Genomic DNA, 17,888 nt, shown 5'->3' on the forward strand with positions numbered 1-17,888 from the left:
AAAGATGGGCAACTATAGGCCAGTTAGCATAGCATCTGTAGTCGGGAGATGCTTGAGTCTTTCATAAGGAAGAAATAGCGAAACATTCAGGAAGGAGTGGTTCCATTAGACAGACGCAGCATGGATTCAAAAAGAACAAGTCCTGTTTGACAAACTTACTGGAGTTCTTTGAGGAAATAATGAGTACAGTGGATAGAGGAGAACAGGTGGATGTCGTATACTTGAATTTCCAGAAGGCGTTCGATAAGGTGCTGTACAAGACAATTATAAATAAGATACAGATGCCTGCAGTCGGAGAAAGTGTATTGGAATGGATAGTGGATTGGTTAACCAATAGAGGTCAGAGAGTTGGTATGAATGGGTGTATCTCTGGTTGGCAGTCAGTGGAGAGTGGGGTGCCGCAGGGGTTGGTGCTGGGCCCGCAGCTGTTCACCATTTACATTGATGATTTGGAAGAGGAGACTGAGTGTAGCGTAGCAAAATTTACTGATGACACTAAATTGAATGGAGAAGCAAACTATACAGAGGATGTGGAGAGTCTGCAGAGGGACATAGAGAGGTTAAGTGAATGGGCCAAGGTCTGGCAGATGGAATACAACGTTAGTAAGTGGGAGATTATGCACTTTGGAAGGAATAATAGAAGAGCAGATTGTTATTTAAATGGTGAAAGATTGCAGCATGCTGTTGTGCAAAGGGGCTTGTCAGTTCTTGTGCATGAATTGCAAAATGTTGGCTTGCAGGTACAACAGGTTATTAAGAAGGCAAACGGAATGTTGGCCTTTATTAATAGAGGGATTGAATTCAAGAGCAGGAAGGTCATGCTGCAACTATACAGGGTACTGGTGAGGCCGCACCTGGAGTACTGTGTGCAGTTCTGGTCTTCATATTTGAGGAAGTTTATACTGGCTTCGGAGGCATTGCAGAGGAGGTTCACCAGGTTGACTCGAGAGATGAAGTGGTTAACCTATGAGGAGAGATTGAGTCGCCTGGGACTGTACTCACTGGAATTCAGAAGAATGACAATGGGGACAACAACGTCCCTGATGGCCAGCTTCGAGTGTGGCTGCATCAGGTTGTGTGTAGAACCCAGATATGTGGGGACCAAATACCAGTATGTGCCCAGATTCTACCTGTCGCCCTGGATACGAATGATGGGTCTGGCCCCACTCCCGCGCAACGTCCCAGTCTGCTGGTCGCTGCCGCCATACCTGCCCTTTTTAGAAACGTTCTTCCAGGAGAACGCCTTTGAATACAGGGCCATCAGGCAGTGGTCGGCACGCAATGTCCTGCAGGCACTGCAGGAGAAGGACGTGATGGGCACAGTGTGGTGTTTCCCTCAGAAGACCTTCCAGTTCATCTGGCAAAATGCCTCATCGCCAGATCTCACCAACAGGCACCAGGACCTCTCCTGGCTGGCGGTGAGAGGGGCCTTCTCTGTCAGATCCCTCCTGTACGCCCCGGAACGTCGTCTCCACACCCCATTGCCCACGGGAGTTCTGCAGTGAGGAGGAGTCTGTTACCCACCTCCTTGCATACTGTCAGTTCGCAGAGGGAGTGTGGAGGAGGATGGACGGGCTATTGTCACGTTTCATCCCTAGCAGCTGCATACAGTGGACTCTCTGATCTACGGGCCATTCCCGGGGACGCACACGGAGACCAACATCCGGTGCTGCTGGCAGATCATCGACAGGTGAAAGACGCTCTTTGGTCGGCCCGAAACTTAATGATATACCAGCACATGAAGATGGCCATGGGAGAATGCTGCCGACTGGCACATTCTCGGCTGCAGGAGTGCCTGCTGAGGGACGCGCTGAAACTTGGTGCAGCCACCGCAAGGGCCCGGTGGGGAACGACCACTGTTTAGGGTTCTTCTCCCGCGGGACTGGTAGAGGTCGGGGGGGGGGGAGAGCGGGGAGTATGCGCCTCAACAATGGTGTGGAAATAGTAAACAACAGAGAGCCACGTGGGTGGCTAAAAGTGTGGAAATGTAGAGACCATAAGGGAAACATATGTCAAGGATTGAGAGTCATTGAATGGTTTATCGCATATAATTTTATTTTTGAATAAAGTATATTTTGAAATAGAAAAATATGCAATTAAAAAGAAACAACAAAGATCTCTGTGAAGTTTCCAGATATCTGCTATCTTGCCTCATTCACTCAATAGCCGGAGATGTAGTCCATCCGGTCCTGGTGAGAGTCCCGACGCTCCCGCAGCTTGTTGTCAACGTGCACTGAAATAGCAGAGTATCCTTTCTGAAAACTCTTTACTTCATCGCTTTCTGTTTGAGGAATTCTGACGTGAAATAGTCATTTTGTGCTTTCCCCGCTTCCTCTGGCCCCAGGCATACGTCCTCTCCTCTGCCCCTGAGTTGTTCAACTTTCCGGCCTTTTCTGTGATGTCCGTCTTGTTTTTAATGTGTGTGCAAGTGCATTGGTATTTCCCAGTCTTGCCCTGCTACATCATTCCCACTCCCTCAGCATCATTCAGCGCACTGATTCTCTGTTTAATTTGCATATTGCTGTATATTTATCAAGGGCATTGTCCGATATCCACTTCCTAAACTTTCCTTAAGATTCCTTTTCCTCTTTGACTGAATTTTCAACATTGCTGAACCACTCAACTTTAAATAAATCCCGCAGGTCAGATGTGAGTTTACCCAATCTCAGCAGCTCACAGTCTCCACTCTCCCCGTTTCCTGACAAGCACAGTTCTCATCAGCTTGCCCTCAGTTTAGTAAATACCCCAACGCTGTGTCCTTGTGGGGCGATGACGGATGTCAAAATAGTTTCCCACAGAAAAGGATCAGTTGCAAGGCTCATGCCCCAGTGCAAGGTCTCTGAAATGTCTCGAATATATCTGCTTCGAACACTACCCCAGATGCAAATTCCATTCATTTTTTGTGTGTAAAAAAAAAATAATAATAGTAACCTAAGGCATTTCCCACTGCTATAAATTCCTCTATTGCCTTGAAATTATCCAAACCCCGTTTTGCCACTTCTGCTCCCGGACGAATACTCTGACTGCCCACTCGATATTTGCCTTCTAGCATCTTGTATACCTCTTTTAAGTCACTTCTTATCCTGCTTCTCTCCAAAAAGAAAACTGTTCCCATCCTCAACATGCCCTCACAACACACCCTCTATGAAGTTCAACGTTCAAAGTAAATTTAATATCAAAATTTACACGTGTCACAACAGATTACATTACGATTCATCTTCTTGCCGTCGTTCAGAGCGAATACCTGTGGTTCCATGGTGTAATGGTGAGCACTCTGGACTTTGAATCCAGCGATCCGAGTTCGAGTCTCGGTGGAACTTATTTCCTTATTCTGTCAAGTGACGGGTCCATTTGTGAACATACAATGGATTGTCCTTGAAAAGTTTGATCACTCTGCGTCGGGGGAAGGTCGAATGGCCGCTTTGGCCGACGGTCGGCAGGTCGGGTCTCCGTGGAGGGACGCCCCACGGAAGGACTGAGTTTGAGCTGTCGCTCTCCTTGACGCTGACGGAGGCTGTTTTCGAGATTCTAAGGCATATGTGATTGTTGGTGTGGACGGTAGTTTATATTGGTCTCTTCCAGTTGTTTTTTTTTTTTTTTTTGTTACCGATCCTGCTTCCCTCCAAAGAGAAAAGCTCTTGTCATACTCAAACTCTCCTCACAAAACTTTCTCTAGGAAGTGCAATGTTTAAAGTAAATTTATTGCCAAAGTTCACACATGTCTCTACACGCGAGCTTGCGATTCAGTTTCTTACGATCATTCACAGTAAATACATGTGGTTCCATGGTGTAATGGTGAGCACTCTGGACTCTGAATCCAGCAATCCGAGTTCGAGTCTCGGTGGAACCTGTTTCTTTATTCTGTCAAGTGAGGTGCCCGTTTTGTATGTGACAATTTTGGTCACTCCCCATGGGAGGGTGCGTCGGCCAGGAGGTCGGGAAGCCGCCTCAAGGAAAGCGAAGGAGCCCAGTCTTCGTGTATGAAGGCCCCACGGAAGAACTGAGTACGAGCTGTCCCTCTCCGTGATGTCCTCGCTGATTTTCCATGTTCGAAGACATGCGGCGGACGGTAATTTATATCTGTCCCCTTAAGGTTTTTTTGTTCTCTGTGTCTACGTTCTTGGCGATATGCAACTTTTTTGAGTGGGGGTGATGTTGGAGGCTAATATTCCTGTTGGCGTTTTTTTTTTCCTGTGTTAGCTGTGTTAGATCTGTTAGATTTTTATGTGCGGGGGAGGTGTTAGGTGTTTGATGTATATTGACGCTGTTTTCTGTGTAGGAGGAGCTTGGGGAGTAGAGGTTTGATATTTTAGATGCTGTGTACGGGTGGGAGATCAGTTAGATTTGTGCGAGGGTGGCGTTGGGATTTTGGGGTTTGTAAGTTCTATTTCTTACTTTTTTTATGCGGGCGTGAGGTGATGACTTTTCATTCAACAGCATACGTGTTGTTTTTTTTCTGTATTTCATGCTTATCAGGAGAAGACGAATCTTAGAGTTGAATTGTGAGCTCATTCTTAGGGTGAGTAAAATTATTCCCTCTATTTTAAAAGCCTGAGCGTTGAAGAGTAATAGCTATTCCTGAAACTGGTACTATCGGATATGAGGGCTCGCAGAACTTCTCGATGGCAGCATCGAGAAACGAACATCGCCTGGATGATGGGGTCCTTGATGATGAATGCTGCTTTCCTTCGGCAATGCTCCGTACAGATGTGCTCATAGTGGGGAGGGCTTTTCCTATGCTGGACTGGCTGCATCCTCAACTTTTCACGGTTCACTTCACTCAATTACATTGTTGTTTCCATGCAGATCATGATGCAACCAATCAGGATATTCTCCTCTGTATATCTACACAAGTTTTTCAAAGTTCGAGACAGCACTTGCACAAAATTGCGTAGTATTGTCTGTAAATGCTGGTAAACCGCTCCAGGGTGCGAACAGATTCTGTTCCTCTCAACCTCTACACTAAGAATCCCAGTCAACATTGTGGAACTGCAGTCACACACTATCTGTTGCTTTTACAATATTCTATAACCTTCCTACCTTTGTCTTGTGCTGGTCTGTGTCTTTACTGACCTGTGCTGTGCTCTGGCAGCTCAGTGTACTTGGAAGGTAGTGGCAGACCTTTACAGAAGTGTGTCCTTATTACACGAACTGACCATATACACTTGGGTAGATTAGAAGTCTCCTGGAGACCACACTGAGTTTTTCAGACCATCAGTGGGCTGAAGATCACTGTGGAATGGGATCGACCAGTAAACCAATCAATTATATACAAGCTTTTGTTATCATATTCCTACTGTACCTTTCCCAGTCTCTTCCCACAGCTCGGCATGCTATTTCCCCGAAGGACCTGTCCAGTTCCTCTTTGAACACACTGAGTCGTTGTTTCCATCAGCTTGGCAGGCTATGAGTCCCAGATGAGAACCACAATCAAAGCAGAAATAAGAGTTTCGTCACTATCTCTATTTGATCATCTGCCCACTAGTGCTGTGATCATTCACCAATAAACAGAGAACAGTATAGCACAGGAAGAGTCCCCTCGGTTCACTCTGTGTGTGTTGACCATGATGCCAGTTGAAACTGCATGTCTGCATGCACGTGGTCTGTGGCCCCCAATGGACTAACCCCCCCGAAGGATTACACACCTTAACACTCTTTGAGAGATCCAACACCATCTCCTCTTTCGAATCAGCACATCGTAGAATATCAGTATACCCTTTCCTGATCAAACTTTCCTCCATGTCATTTTCCTTGGCAAACACCAATGAAAAGTATTCATTTGGTATCTCACCTGCTAACTATAGCTCCATGCAAACACTCCCGCCTTTGTCCTGGAGTGGTCCTGCTGTTTCCCTGGTACTCCGTTGTTTTAAGTGAATGTCTAAACTGTCTTGGCATTCTTTTTAAACCTCTTCACTGAGGGGATTTCGTGGTCACTGTTCAGTCTTCTGATCTGCAGCAGTAAGCCGTTAATTAGACAATTAAGATTTGAATAAGTTCAGACTCAGCAGAAAGCAGCTGATTGGACAATCGAGGTCAGGTGACCAAACATTTTGAAAAGCTCAAACAGATAAATAGAGGGATAGCTCAAGCGAAGCGACCAGTTGAAAGCGGCCAGAGCGTGAGTGGGCTAGTGAAGGAGTGGAGCTTTGAGGCTTCGTGGAGAAGAGGCGGAGGACAAGCTAGCTCGCAGTTAGTTTTACAATGTCCTCTGAGACGGTGATGTGCCTCTCATGTGAGATGTGGCAGTCTTGGGGGAACGCCCCTCTCCCGCAGAGTCACATCTGCCAGAAATGCATACGGCTGGGCGATCTGGAAGACCGTGTAAAGAATCTGGAGCAGCAGCTGGATGACCTTAAACTCATAAGGGGGAATGAGGCAGTCATAGATGAGAGCTACAGGGAGGTAGTCACACCTAGGATGTCGGAAGCAGGTCGTTGGGTGACAGTCAGAGGGGGGAAAGCGAGGTGAGCAGACAGGTAGTGCAGAGACCCCTGTAGCCATTTTCCTGAATAATAAGTTTACTGTCCTGGATACTGTTGTCAGGGACGACCGACCAGGTGTGAGCCACGGTGGCAGGGCCTCCGGCACTGAGTCTGACACTATAGTCAGGGGAGAAGACAGGAGATTTTGTGGACGTGAGAAGGACATCCGCATGGTTTGTTGCCTCCCGGGTGCCAGGGTCCGGGATGTCTCTGAACGGGTGCACGACATCCTGGTATGAGAGGGAAAGCAACCAGAAGTCGTGATGCATGTTGGGACCAACGACATAGGCAGGAAGAGGGATGAGGTCCTGAAGTGTGAGTTTCGGGAATTACGCAGAAGGCTGAAGAACAGGACCTCAAGGGTGACGTTCTCCGGATTGCTGCCAGTGCTACGTGACAGAGATGGTAAGAATTGGAGGAGATGGCAATTGAATGCGTGGCTGAGGAGTTGGTGCAGGGAGCAGGGTTTTAGATTTTTAGATCATTGGGATCTCTTCTGGGGAAGGTGGGACCTGTACAGATTGGATGGGTTGCACCTGAACTCGAGCGGGAGCAATATCCTTGCAGGTAGGTTTGCTAGCATGGTTCGGGAGGGTTTAAACTAATTTGCGAGGGGGATGGGACCCGGAGCGATAGAGCAGTAAAAGAAGTGCATGGAGTAAAGCCAGATCTAGCATACAGAGAGACTTTAAGGAAAGAAAAGCAGAATAAACGGTGTTAAGGCAGTAAGGTAGAAGGGCTGAAATGTGTGTACCTCAATGCAAGAAGCATCAGGAACAAAGGTGATGAACTGAGAGCTTGGATACATACATGGAATTATGGTGTAGTCGCCATTACAGAGACTTGCCTGGCACCAGGGCAGGAATGGATTCTCAATATTCCTGGATTTCAGTGCTTTAAAAGGGATAGAGAGGGCGGAAAAAGGGGGGGAGTGGTGGCATTACTGGTCGGGGATACTATTACAACTACAGGAAGGGTGGGTAATGTAGCAAGTTCCTCTTTTGAGTCAATATGGGTGGAAGTCAAGAACAGGAAGGGGAGCAGTTACTCTACTGGGGGTATTCTATAGGCCCCCTGGTAGCCGCAGAGATACAGAGGAGCAGATTGGGATGCAGATTTTGGAAAGGTGCAAAAGTAACAGGGTTTTTATCATGGGTGACTTTAACTTCCCTAATATTGATCGGCACTTGATTAGTTCCAAGGGCTTAGATGGGGCAGAATTTGTTAATTGTGTCCAGGATGGATTCCTGTCACAGTATGTGGACAGGCTGACCGGGGGAAATGCCATACCAGATCGAGTACTAGGTAATGAACCGGGTCAGGTCATAGATCTCTCAGTGGCTGAGCATCCGGGGGACAGTGACCACCGCTCTCTGGCCTTTATAATTATCATGGAAAAGGATAGAATCAAAGAGGACAGGAACATTTTTTTTTATTGGGGAAAGGCAAATTATGAGGCTATAAGGATAGAACTTGCGGGTGTGAATTGGGATGATGTTTTTGCAGGGAAATGTACTATGGACATGTGGTCGATATTTAGAGATCTCTTGCGGGAGGTAAGGGATAAATTTGTCCCGGTGAGGAAGATAAAGAATGGTAGGGTGAAGGAACCATGGGTGACAAGTGAGGTGGAAAATCTAGTCAGGAGCAAGGAGGCAGCATACATGAGGTTTAGGAAGCAAGGATCAGCTGGGTCTATTGAGGAATATAGGGAAGCAAGAAAGGAGCTTAAGAAGGGGCTGAGAAGTGCAAGAAGGGGGCATGAGAAGGCCTTGGCGAGTAGGGTAAAGGAAAACCCCAAGGCATTCTTCATATATGTGAAGAAAAAAAGGATGACAGGGGTGAAGGTAGGACCGATTAGAGATAAAGGTGGGAAGATGTGCCTGGAGACTGTGGAAGTGAGCGAGGCCTCAGTGAATACTTCTCTTCGGTATTCACCAATGAGAGGGATCTTGATGATGGTGAGGACAATATGAGTGAGGTTGATGTTCAGGAGCATGCTGATATTAAGGGAGAGGAGGTGTTGGAGTTGTTAAAATACATTAGAACAGATAAGTCCCCGGGCCCTGACGGAATATTCCCCCGGCTGCTCCACGAGGCGAATGAACAGATTGCTGAGCCTCTGGCTAGGATCTTTATGTCCTCGTTGTCCACGGGAATAGTACCGGAGGATTGGAGGGAGGCGAATGTTGTTCCCTTGTTCAAAAAAGGTAGTAGGGATAGTCCGGGTAATTATACACCAGTGACCCTACGTCTGTAGTGGGAAGGCTGTTGGAAAAGATTCTTAGAGATAGGATCTATAGGCATTTAGAGAATCATGGTCTGATTAGAGACAGTCAGCATGGCTTTGTGAAGGGCAGATCGTGTCTAACAAGCCTGATAGATTTCTTTGAGGAGGTGACCAGGCATATAGATGAGGGTAGTGCAGTGGATGTGATCTATTTGGATTTTAGTCAGGCATTTGACAAGGTTCCACACGGTAGGCTTATTCAGACAGTTAGAAGGCATGGGATCCAGGGAAGTTTCGCCAGGTGGATTCAGAATTGGCTTGCCTGCAGAAGGCAGAGGTTGGTGGTGGAGGGAGTACATTCAGATTGGAGGATTGTGAATAGTGGTGTCCCACAAGGATCTGTTCTGTGACCTCTACTTTTCCTGATTTTTATTAACGACCTGGATGTGGGGGTAGAAGGGTGGGTTGGCAAGTTTGCAGACGACACAAAGGTTGGTGGTGTTGTAGATAGTGTAGAGGATTGTCAAAGATTGCAGAGAGACATTGATAGGATGCAGAAGTGGGCTGAGAAGTGGCAGATGGAGTTCAACCCGGAGAAGTGTGAGGTGGTACACTTTGGAAGGACAAACTCCAAGGCAGAGTACAAAGTAAATGGCAGGATACTTGGTAGTGTGGAGGAGCAGAGGGATCTTGGGGTATATTTCCACAGATCCTTGAAAGTTACCTCACAGGTGGATAGGGTAGTTAAGAAAGCTTATGGGGTGTTAGCTTTCATAAGTCGAGGGATAGAGTTTAAGAGTCGCGATGTAATGATGCAGTTCTATAAAACTCTGGTTAGGCCACACTTGGAGTATTGTGTCCAGTTCTGGTCACCTCACTATAGGAAGGATGTGGAAGCATTGGAAAGGGTACAGAGGAGATTTACCAGGATGCTGCCTGGTTTAGAAAGTATGCATTATGAATTGAGATTAAGGGAGCTAGGGCTTTACTCTTTGGAGAGAAGGAGGATGAGAGGAGACATGATAGAGGTGCACAAGATAATAAGAGGAATAGACAGAGTGGATAGCCAGCGCCTCTTCCCAGGGCACCACTGCTCAATACAAGAGGACGTGGCTTTAAGATAAGGGGTGGGAAGTTCAAGGGGGATATCAGAGGAAGGTTTTTTTTTACTCAGAGAGTGGTTAGTGCGTGGAATGCACTGCCTGAGTCAGTGGTGGAGGCAGATACACTAGTGAAGTTTAATAGACTACTAGACAGGTATATGGAGGAATCTAAGATAGGGGCTTATATGGGAGGCAGGGTTTGAGGGACGGCACAACATTGTGGGCCGAAGGGCCCGTACTGAGCCGTACTATTCTATGTTCTATGTTCTAATTGTTTCGTGTTTCCTTATTAATCCCCCCCCCCCCCCACCCCGGATCCATCCAAATTGTGCTGCTAAACCTGACATATGACGGTTTTTATTAAAAAAAACTAAATGCGATATCTCCCATTACTCTGAGCTCCTGAATATCTCTTACTCCCTCACAGGGACAGGGAAGCCCTGAAATCTGACCGACTGGACTCTCACATGCCAGGCAAGGATTTAACCAACAAATTCAGCTCTCAGACCGCTCTCTACAATTCCTGCCAATTCGGCTGCAAGTCGCCTTCTGCAATTTGCATTCATCCACCTGCAGTTCCCATCATGTCCTCATCAATGACCATCTGACAACCTCCGGAATCCTGATCATTAAATCTTTCCCAATGAAACTCATCTTGCTGGGCCCTATTCCAATACCAATCTGGTATATCTCTCCCCCCGGTGCACCATCCACATACTGTTTCAGGAAATTTTCCTGAACACGCGTAAAAAGTAATGTCCAATCAAGCCTGGGACTGTAAGGGTGTCCCAGTTATGATGGGGAGATAATTGAAACACTACAGCTACTCTGTTGTTGTTAAATCAGCCTATAATTTGCCGACCTATCTGTTCCTCTCTCCTCCGGGCTATAGGGAAGTTGACAGTGTTGACAGTCATCGCTTCTCGGCCCTTTGGCTAAGATCAAGTGTAGTATCTGTTCTTCTCAGATCGGAAGGCGGAGGAGAAGAGTTGGCGCTGACGCAGGGGTGGATCCTAATGCTGATTGGCCTCCAATCTAACACCCCATACCAGCGACGACAGCAGTGAGGAAGATGGCAGCAGCGAGCAGCGCATCGGCTCGAGGCCCGGGAACCGTGAACACTGTCAGGCTGACAGTGCGAGACCGGAACGGGGGCACCGCTTCACCCGAGAGACCTTCATCCGGAAGGTCTTGATGGAATGCTGTGGATTTACGCCCGACGAAATCTACTGCGTCCAGGGTTTCGCCGGCTTCTTCGATGTCACCTTCCGGCAGGCTGCAGGGTGGCAGAAACTGTACCAGCAGCTTCAGCTGAAGGGGACAGAGGCGCCGCTATCGCTGCTGAAAGCACAGACCCTCTTTGCGACGGCCATGCAGCAGGAACGGAAAATCACGGTTCGGATGTTCAACCCGTACGTGCCAATGGTGGACGTCCTTACATTCCTCGCTTGGTATGTGGAGAACGTAGGAACTCCAGCGGACGTGAAGGACGGACTGGGGATCTGGACCAGCAAGCGGCAGGTTAAGGTGAAGCTGAAGTTGGACTCCAACGGCGGCGTCATCCACCTCCACCCCCACCTCGGTGTTCGGCATCGGAGGGAACCGGAGGTTCATGGTAAACACAGGGCAACCCAGGGTGTGCCGAAACTGCGGCAAGGCGGGGCACATCGCAGCCCAGTGCAGGGTGGTGATGTGCAAGAACTGTAAAACCGAGGGCCACCTGACCAAAGACTGCACGCAGGCCAAGTCCTGCAACCTATGCGGACAGGCTGGCCACCTGTACAGAGCCTGCCCGCGGCGTGGGGGCACCTACGCACAGGCGACCAGGGCGGCTGTTGGCACTGAAAGGGCCCAGGCAGGTTCGGACATACCCGCCAGCGCTGCAGACCAGGCACCCGACAAGACGGACAACGAAACCAGGGAGGAAGGTGCAAACACCCCAAGGCCCGCCACCCACTTTTTTGACCCTCCAGGACCAGCCAAACGACGAGCAGGAGTCCATGGAGGAGGGGAGAGCCGAGGCGAAAACCGAATGGAAGGTCATGAAACGCAAAAAGACCCAGGAGGCGGCGGCCAAACGACAGAAGGCGGAGGAACACAAGAAAAGGGCAGGGAACCACACAGCCTCTGGACCCTCTCCTCTTCAGAGGAGGAAGGAGTTGGGGGAGGCCAGCAGCCTCGGCGGAAGAAGCGGCCAGCAGAACAGGCGGAGAGGAGGAGAGAGAGTGGAGAAGGTCTGCTGGCCACCCCCCCCCCCCCCCAAGTACAGGAGGCGGGAAGCAGCAGAGACACACAGCGCCGGGAATCCGGGAACAGAGCCACGGCCGGCACCCAGCAGCCTGAAGGGGAAGCAGCCCAGGAAGTCAACAAACCCCCCGGGCCCAGAACCAGAACTGCCACACCCAGGGGAGTACTACCCGCAGTACCTGAGCCCACAGGAGGTGGAAAACTTCACAAAGGCGGTGGGCATGAAGGCTCAGGACTGTAAGGGTGAGGACGGAGAGCAGCCGAAATAAAGGACTTACAAAGATGGCAGACCTTAAATTGGCGTGCTTGAACGTGCGCAGTTTGAAGACTTCTGGGCGATGCGTCAGCGCGCTCCAGTGCTTGGACACTGTAAAGGCCGACGTGACGTTCCTTCAGGAGTGCGGACTACCACACCTCCGTAACTACCGGAGGTGGTCATGGTGGTGGAAAAAAGGTTTGTCTGTGTTGTCGGGGGGCAACGATTGTCGCGCTTCCGGCCTGGGGATTCTGCTACGGGGAGGCAACTTCTCAATCACCCAAGTTAAAGAGGTGGTTGCGGGGCGCCTCCTGGTAGTAGTCGTCAAATACCGGGCCACTCTGCTCCGGCTGATCAACGTGGACGCCTCCCCCGTGCGGAGTGAGCGGCGGGCCGGCTTCGAGCAGCTCCCACAGCTGCTGGTGACGTCCAGCCGGTCGTTCTGGCCGGAGACTTCAACTGCACCATTGATGCGGCTGGAGGTCCCGGCAGCGCTGACGGCAGGCTGGACAGTACCTGCAGACTCCTGAGGGAAACGGTGAAGACAGCCAAGCTACGCGACGCCTTTGGCACCCCCACAGCTGGTGCACAGCCACAAGCCACCTGGACACGATCGGACAGCTCAGTCCTCTCCCGGATCGTGACCCCTATCCTGCCGTCCTCTACACCACTCACTTCCATACCTGCTTCTCTGGAGTGGGTCGTCCAACGCCGAGCAGTCTCCGCCTTGGTCGTCTCTCGTGTGGAGAGGTGTTTTTTTTTTTTCTTTTATTATCGATTCCGGCTTGGCTTCCCAGTGGGACTAACCTCGTCTGCTCTGCAATAACTATTAATGGCCAACGCCTTGAACGGTCAGAGACTGGCTAACGTCACCTATATCATGAAGCCCGTAAGTTTACCCGGCAACCATCAGGAACAGTTAACCCTTTATGTTACTTACTCTCCTGAAGCTCCCATTGTCCTGTGCTATCCCTGGTAGTCAGACACGACCCCCACATTGACTGGTTCAGTTGCAGGATTGTACCCTGGAGCCCATTTTGTCACACCGACTGCCTCTGCCGTGCTCAGATTAAGTTGTCTCCGAGCCCAGATCCCTCCGAGGAATTTCAAGACCTTAGTGCCATCCTTCCTGAATACATGGGCCTCAAAGCTGTGTAAAGCAAGTCCTGGACCATTTCCCTGCAGCCTCATCGTCCATATGATTGCGCCATTGACATCTTGCCTGGCACGTCTTCCCCAAGCGGCCGCCTCTATTCCCTGTCCGTAACTGGAACAGAAGCCATGAAGAAGTACATTCAAGAGTCTCTGGCTGCAGGCATTATCCGGCCATCTTCCTCCCCTGCTGGTGCCGGTGTTTTACTATGTTGGAAAGAAGGACGGCTCCATACGTCCATGCATTGATTACCGGAGACTGGATGACGTCACTGTTCAGAGCCGTTACCCTCTTCCGCTCATGACCTCGGCACTTGAACTACTGCAAGGAGCCTCAGTTTTCCCAAGCTTGATCTGCGTAACGCCTACCATCTTGTCAGCATCCGCGAAAGGGACAGTGGAAGACAGCCTTTAATACCACTTCAGCCCATTACGAGTATCTGGTCATGCCATTCGGTCTCACCAATGCCCCCTCCGTTTCCAAGCCCTGGTAAATGACCTTCTGACGGACACGCTGAACCAATTTATTTTTGTGTATCTCGAAGATATTTTGACTTTCTCCAAGTCCTCTACTGAACACACAGGTTATGTCCGCAGGGCTCTCCAGCGCCTTCTGGTGAACCAGCTCTTCGTGAAGGCTGCGAAATGTGAGTTTCATCGCAATGGAGTCTCCTTCCTGGGGTATGTAATTTCAGGCAGTTTCATTCAGATGGACCAACAGAAGGTCAAGACGGTGGTCAAATGGCCCCAATCCTCGACTTGTAGGGAGTTGCAACGCTTCTTGTGCGTTGATAACTTCTATCTCTGCTTCATCAGAAATTACATTACAGTGGCTGCACCACTCACGGCTCTTCTCTCATCAGCTGTTCGATTTTGCTGGTCCCTTGTTGCTGAAAAAGCATTCTCTGACCTGAAGGAACTTGTCATCTCTGCCCCTATCCTGATTCAACCCGATTCCGACCGGCAGTTAATTGTGGAACTGGATGCGTCTGACATTGGCGTAGAAGCTGTTCTCTCTCAGCGCACGGCCAAGAATGAGAACGTACACCCCTGCGATTTCTTCTCTCACCGCCTCACTCCCACGGAGCGGAATTACGATCGGAATGCTGGAGCTGCTGGCTGTGAAGCTCGCTCTGGAGGAGTGGAGGCATTAGCTGGAGGGAGCAAAGGTGTCATTCTTAGTCTGGATTGACCACAAGAATCTGGATTATATCCGTACGTCTAAGCGTCTCCATTCCCGTCAAGCTCATTGGTCTCTGTTTTTCTCAAGATTCAATTTTACTCTGTCCTTCAGCCCCGGTTCGAAGAATGGAAAACCCTATGTCCTCTCCCGAAGATTTCCCTCCTCTAAGACCCCTGTGGTAACCGGATGTCATCCTCCCTGATCACTGTCCCGTGGGCGCAGAGCAATGGGACATTGAAGTCGTGGTGCAAGCTGCTCAGCAGAGCGAGGTAGCCCCTAGTCAATGCAAGAATAACCGTGTTTATGTTCCCAGCTCTGTCCGCTCACAGATATTGCAGTGGGGTCATTCTTCCCCGTTGTCCTGTTACCCTGAAACCAAGCGTACTCAGGCCTTCATCAGTCGGTGGTTCTGGTGGTCCTCCATGGAAGATGACATCCGCAAATTTGTCTCAGCCTTCCCGGTCTATGCAGAAGACAACCACTCTACTCGGTCACCCGCCGATCTGTTACAACCCTTGTCTATCCTCAAGCGACCCTGGTCCCACATTGGTCTGGATCTTGTCACCGGTTTTCCCCCATCAGATGCGACACCACCATTCTCACAGTAGTTGATCGTTTCTCCACGTTTGTACATTTCATTCCTTTACATAACTTCCCTTCTGCCAAAGAAACAACCAGATTACTGGTACGGCATGTTTTTAAATTACGTGGTTTACCTGTTGATGTTGTGTCAGACAGGGGCTCTCAATTCACATTCACCTTCTGGAGGGCATTCTGTAATCTTCTAGATGCCTCTGTGAGCCTGTCTTCAGGATTTCACCCACAGACCGAAAGGGCCAACCAACAGACAGAGACAGTACTGAGGTGTCTGGTCTCCTAGAACCCCTCTGCGTGGAGTCAGCAGCTACCTTGGGCAGAGTACGCCATAACCTCTCATCCGTCCTCATCCACTGATCTGTCCCCTTTCGAGTGCTGCCTTGGCTACCATCCTCCACTGTTTCCTGCTCAGGAGGAGGAGGTTGGCGTTTCATCTGCCGAGGCATCCATCCGCCGTTATCAGCGGATGTGGAGGCGCACTCGCTCTGCCCTTCTCCGTGCATCAGCTTGGATCAACCATCAAGCTGACCGCCATCGCTCTAAGGTCCCACGTTACCGCCAGAGTAAGCGTGTGTGGCTTTCAATCCGAGACCTGTCCTTCAATGTGGATTCCCGCAAGAACGCCTCCGGCTTCATCTGTCCCATTTCCATTTTAAATTCATCAGCAACGCTGCCGTCCGACTCGAGCTCCCCTCCACTCTCCGCCGCATTCATCCCACCGTCCATGTGTCCCGCATCGAGCCTTTCATGAGCCACCCCCTGTGTCCCCAAAACCCCTCCCTGCTCCACAGCTCATCGATCAGTCAGAGACCTTCATGGCGCGTTAACTGCTGGACGTTGGTCGCCGGGGCCGTGGCCTCCAGTAGCTTATGGACTGGGAGGGCTCCGGTCTTGAGGAGAGATGTTGAGTCCCCGCCCGTAACATCCTGGACCCCTCTCTTATCAGGGACTTACATCGCCAGCACCCAGCCCTACCTGGCGTTAGGGGGCGAGGTGGTTCTGTCAGTACTTCCAGTTGAACTCTCTCGTTTTGTGTGTTATTCCCCCTAGCTGTCGATCTGTGGTTTTGTATTGTCATGTGCTCCTGTCCCCGTTCCTGCTCTACTCCGGCTCCTGTATGACTGAGTACTCCGTCTCTAATCTGCCTCTCATTATTACCTGTATTGCTGTCACCTGTGCCTCATTGTGCTCCACCTCTCATCTGCCTCTCAGGTTATTGCTCAGTTTATTTCAGTCCTGTGTTTTCACCTGTTTGTTGCCAGATCGTGCCAGACAATTTTCCTGAGCCTTTCCAGCATTCGTATCTGTATGTGTGTGCACAGTGCTGCGTCTGCGATTGCATCCTGATCCAGAGCCCTGACACAGACAGATTCGGAGAATCGGCAAAGAAATAGCAGATGGAATATAGTAGCTGGAAGTTTTTGATCGTGCACTTTGGCGGTATAAATGGAAGAGTTGACTAGTTTATAAATAGTGAGAAAATACACAAATACTGATTCGCAAAGGGACTTGACACACTTGTGGATGATTCCTTAAAGGATAATTTGCCCGTTGACTATGGTGAAGAGGGCGATTGCGATGTTTACCTTCATTTCAGGGCGACTAGAATATAAAATCAAGGATGTAATGCTGAGACTTTTGAATGCCCTCGTGAGGCCTCACTTCGAGTATTCGGAGCATCTCAGGGCGCCTTACCTTAGAAACGATGTGTTGAAACTGCAGAGGGTTGAACGGAGTTATGCAAAAAAAAAAAAAGAGCCCGTAATAAAATGATTAGTCATATACAAAAGTCTCCGGTGATTCGGGTGCTGTATTCACTGGAATTCAGCAGAATGAGGGTGATCTAACTGAAACCTATAAAATGCTTGAAAGACTTTGATACAGTTAATGTGGAGAGGATTTTTCCTGTGGTTGTGGAGTCTGTGACCAGAGGACACAGCCTCAGAATAGAGAGGTTTCCTTTTAGAATAGAGAATACGGCGAATTTCTTAAGCCAGTGAGTGGTGAATCTGTTGAGTTATTTGCCACAGGCAGCTGTGAAGCCAAATCTTCATGTATATTTAAGGGAGAAGTTGGTTGATCTTCATTGTGAAGGGGCTGAATGACAAGCTGAAAAGTCAGTAGATTGTGCAGGACAGGAAACTTGGATCAGCCAGGATGAAATGCGGAACAAACGAGATGGGTAAATTGACCTGCCTCTAGTAGTACATCTCAGAGTCTTATGGTCTTATGGATCAGTCCATAGGAGCACTTTTCGAGCTGTTATTACGAAAACATAACAGCAGTCAAAAAACACGCACTAAGTTATTTCAAGGCGACAGCATTACCTAAGAGCAACACGAGCCCCAGCTAATCAACTTAAATTGGAGACTGGTAAGTATACAGGAACACTTCCTGTTTTGCTGTTGCCGACCATTCTGGCAGGAACATGCTACTGTGAGGGCAGAGGCACCAGTGTCATTCTACTATGATTATATTGGCGTTACCGTCCGATGCTGATATTCCGAGATAATAAAATTAATGAAAAATGCAACAAAACAGAGGAAAAATGTGTAATTTTCGAATTATACAATGGATTTTTTTTATTCTTTATGTTCATACTACAGTGATAATATTTTGTCAGCAGTGTGATTAC

The 17,888-nt window shown here is 49.1% G+C and overlaps 2 non-coding genes and 1 pseudogene across 2 annotated transcripts; all 3 read left to right on the forward strand.

Moving 5' to 3' along the window:
- Positions 1 to 3,248: 3,248 nt before the first annotated feature.
- trnaq-uug (transfer RNA glutamine (anticodon UUG)) lies at positions 3,249 to 3,320 on the forward strand. The gene has a single exon. It is a non-coding gene; the product is annotated as a tRNA-Gln (tRNA).
- Positions 3,321 to 3,778: 458 nt separating this feature from the next.
- On the forward strand, positions 3,779 to 3,850 carry trnaq-cug (transfer RNA glutamine (anticodon CUG)). Its single transcript has one exon. It is a non-coding gene; the product is annotated as a tRNA-Gln (tRNA).
- Positions 3,851 to 10,733: 6,883 nt separating this feature from the next.
- Positions 10,734 to 10,865, forward strand: LOC140189366 (U2 spliceosomal RNA; annotated as a pseudogene).
- Positions 10,866 to 17,888: the final 7,023 nt, after the last annotated feature.

Source organism: Mobula birostris, chromosome 28 (genome assembly GCF_030028105.1).
Source record: "Mobula birostris isolate sMobBir1 chromosome 28, sMobBir1.hap1, whole genome shotgun sequence".
Lineage (NCBI taxonomy): Eukaryota > Metazoa > Chordata > Chondrichthyes > Myliobatiformes > Myliobatidae > Mobula > Mobula birostris.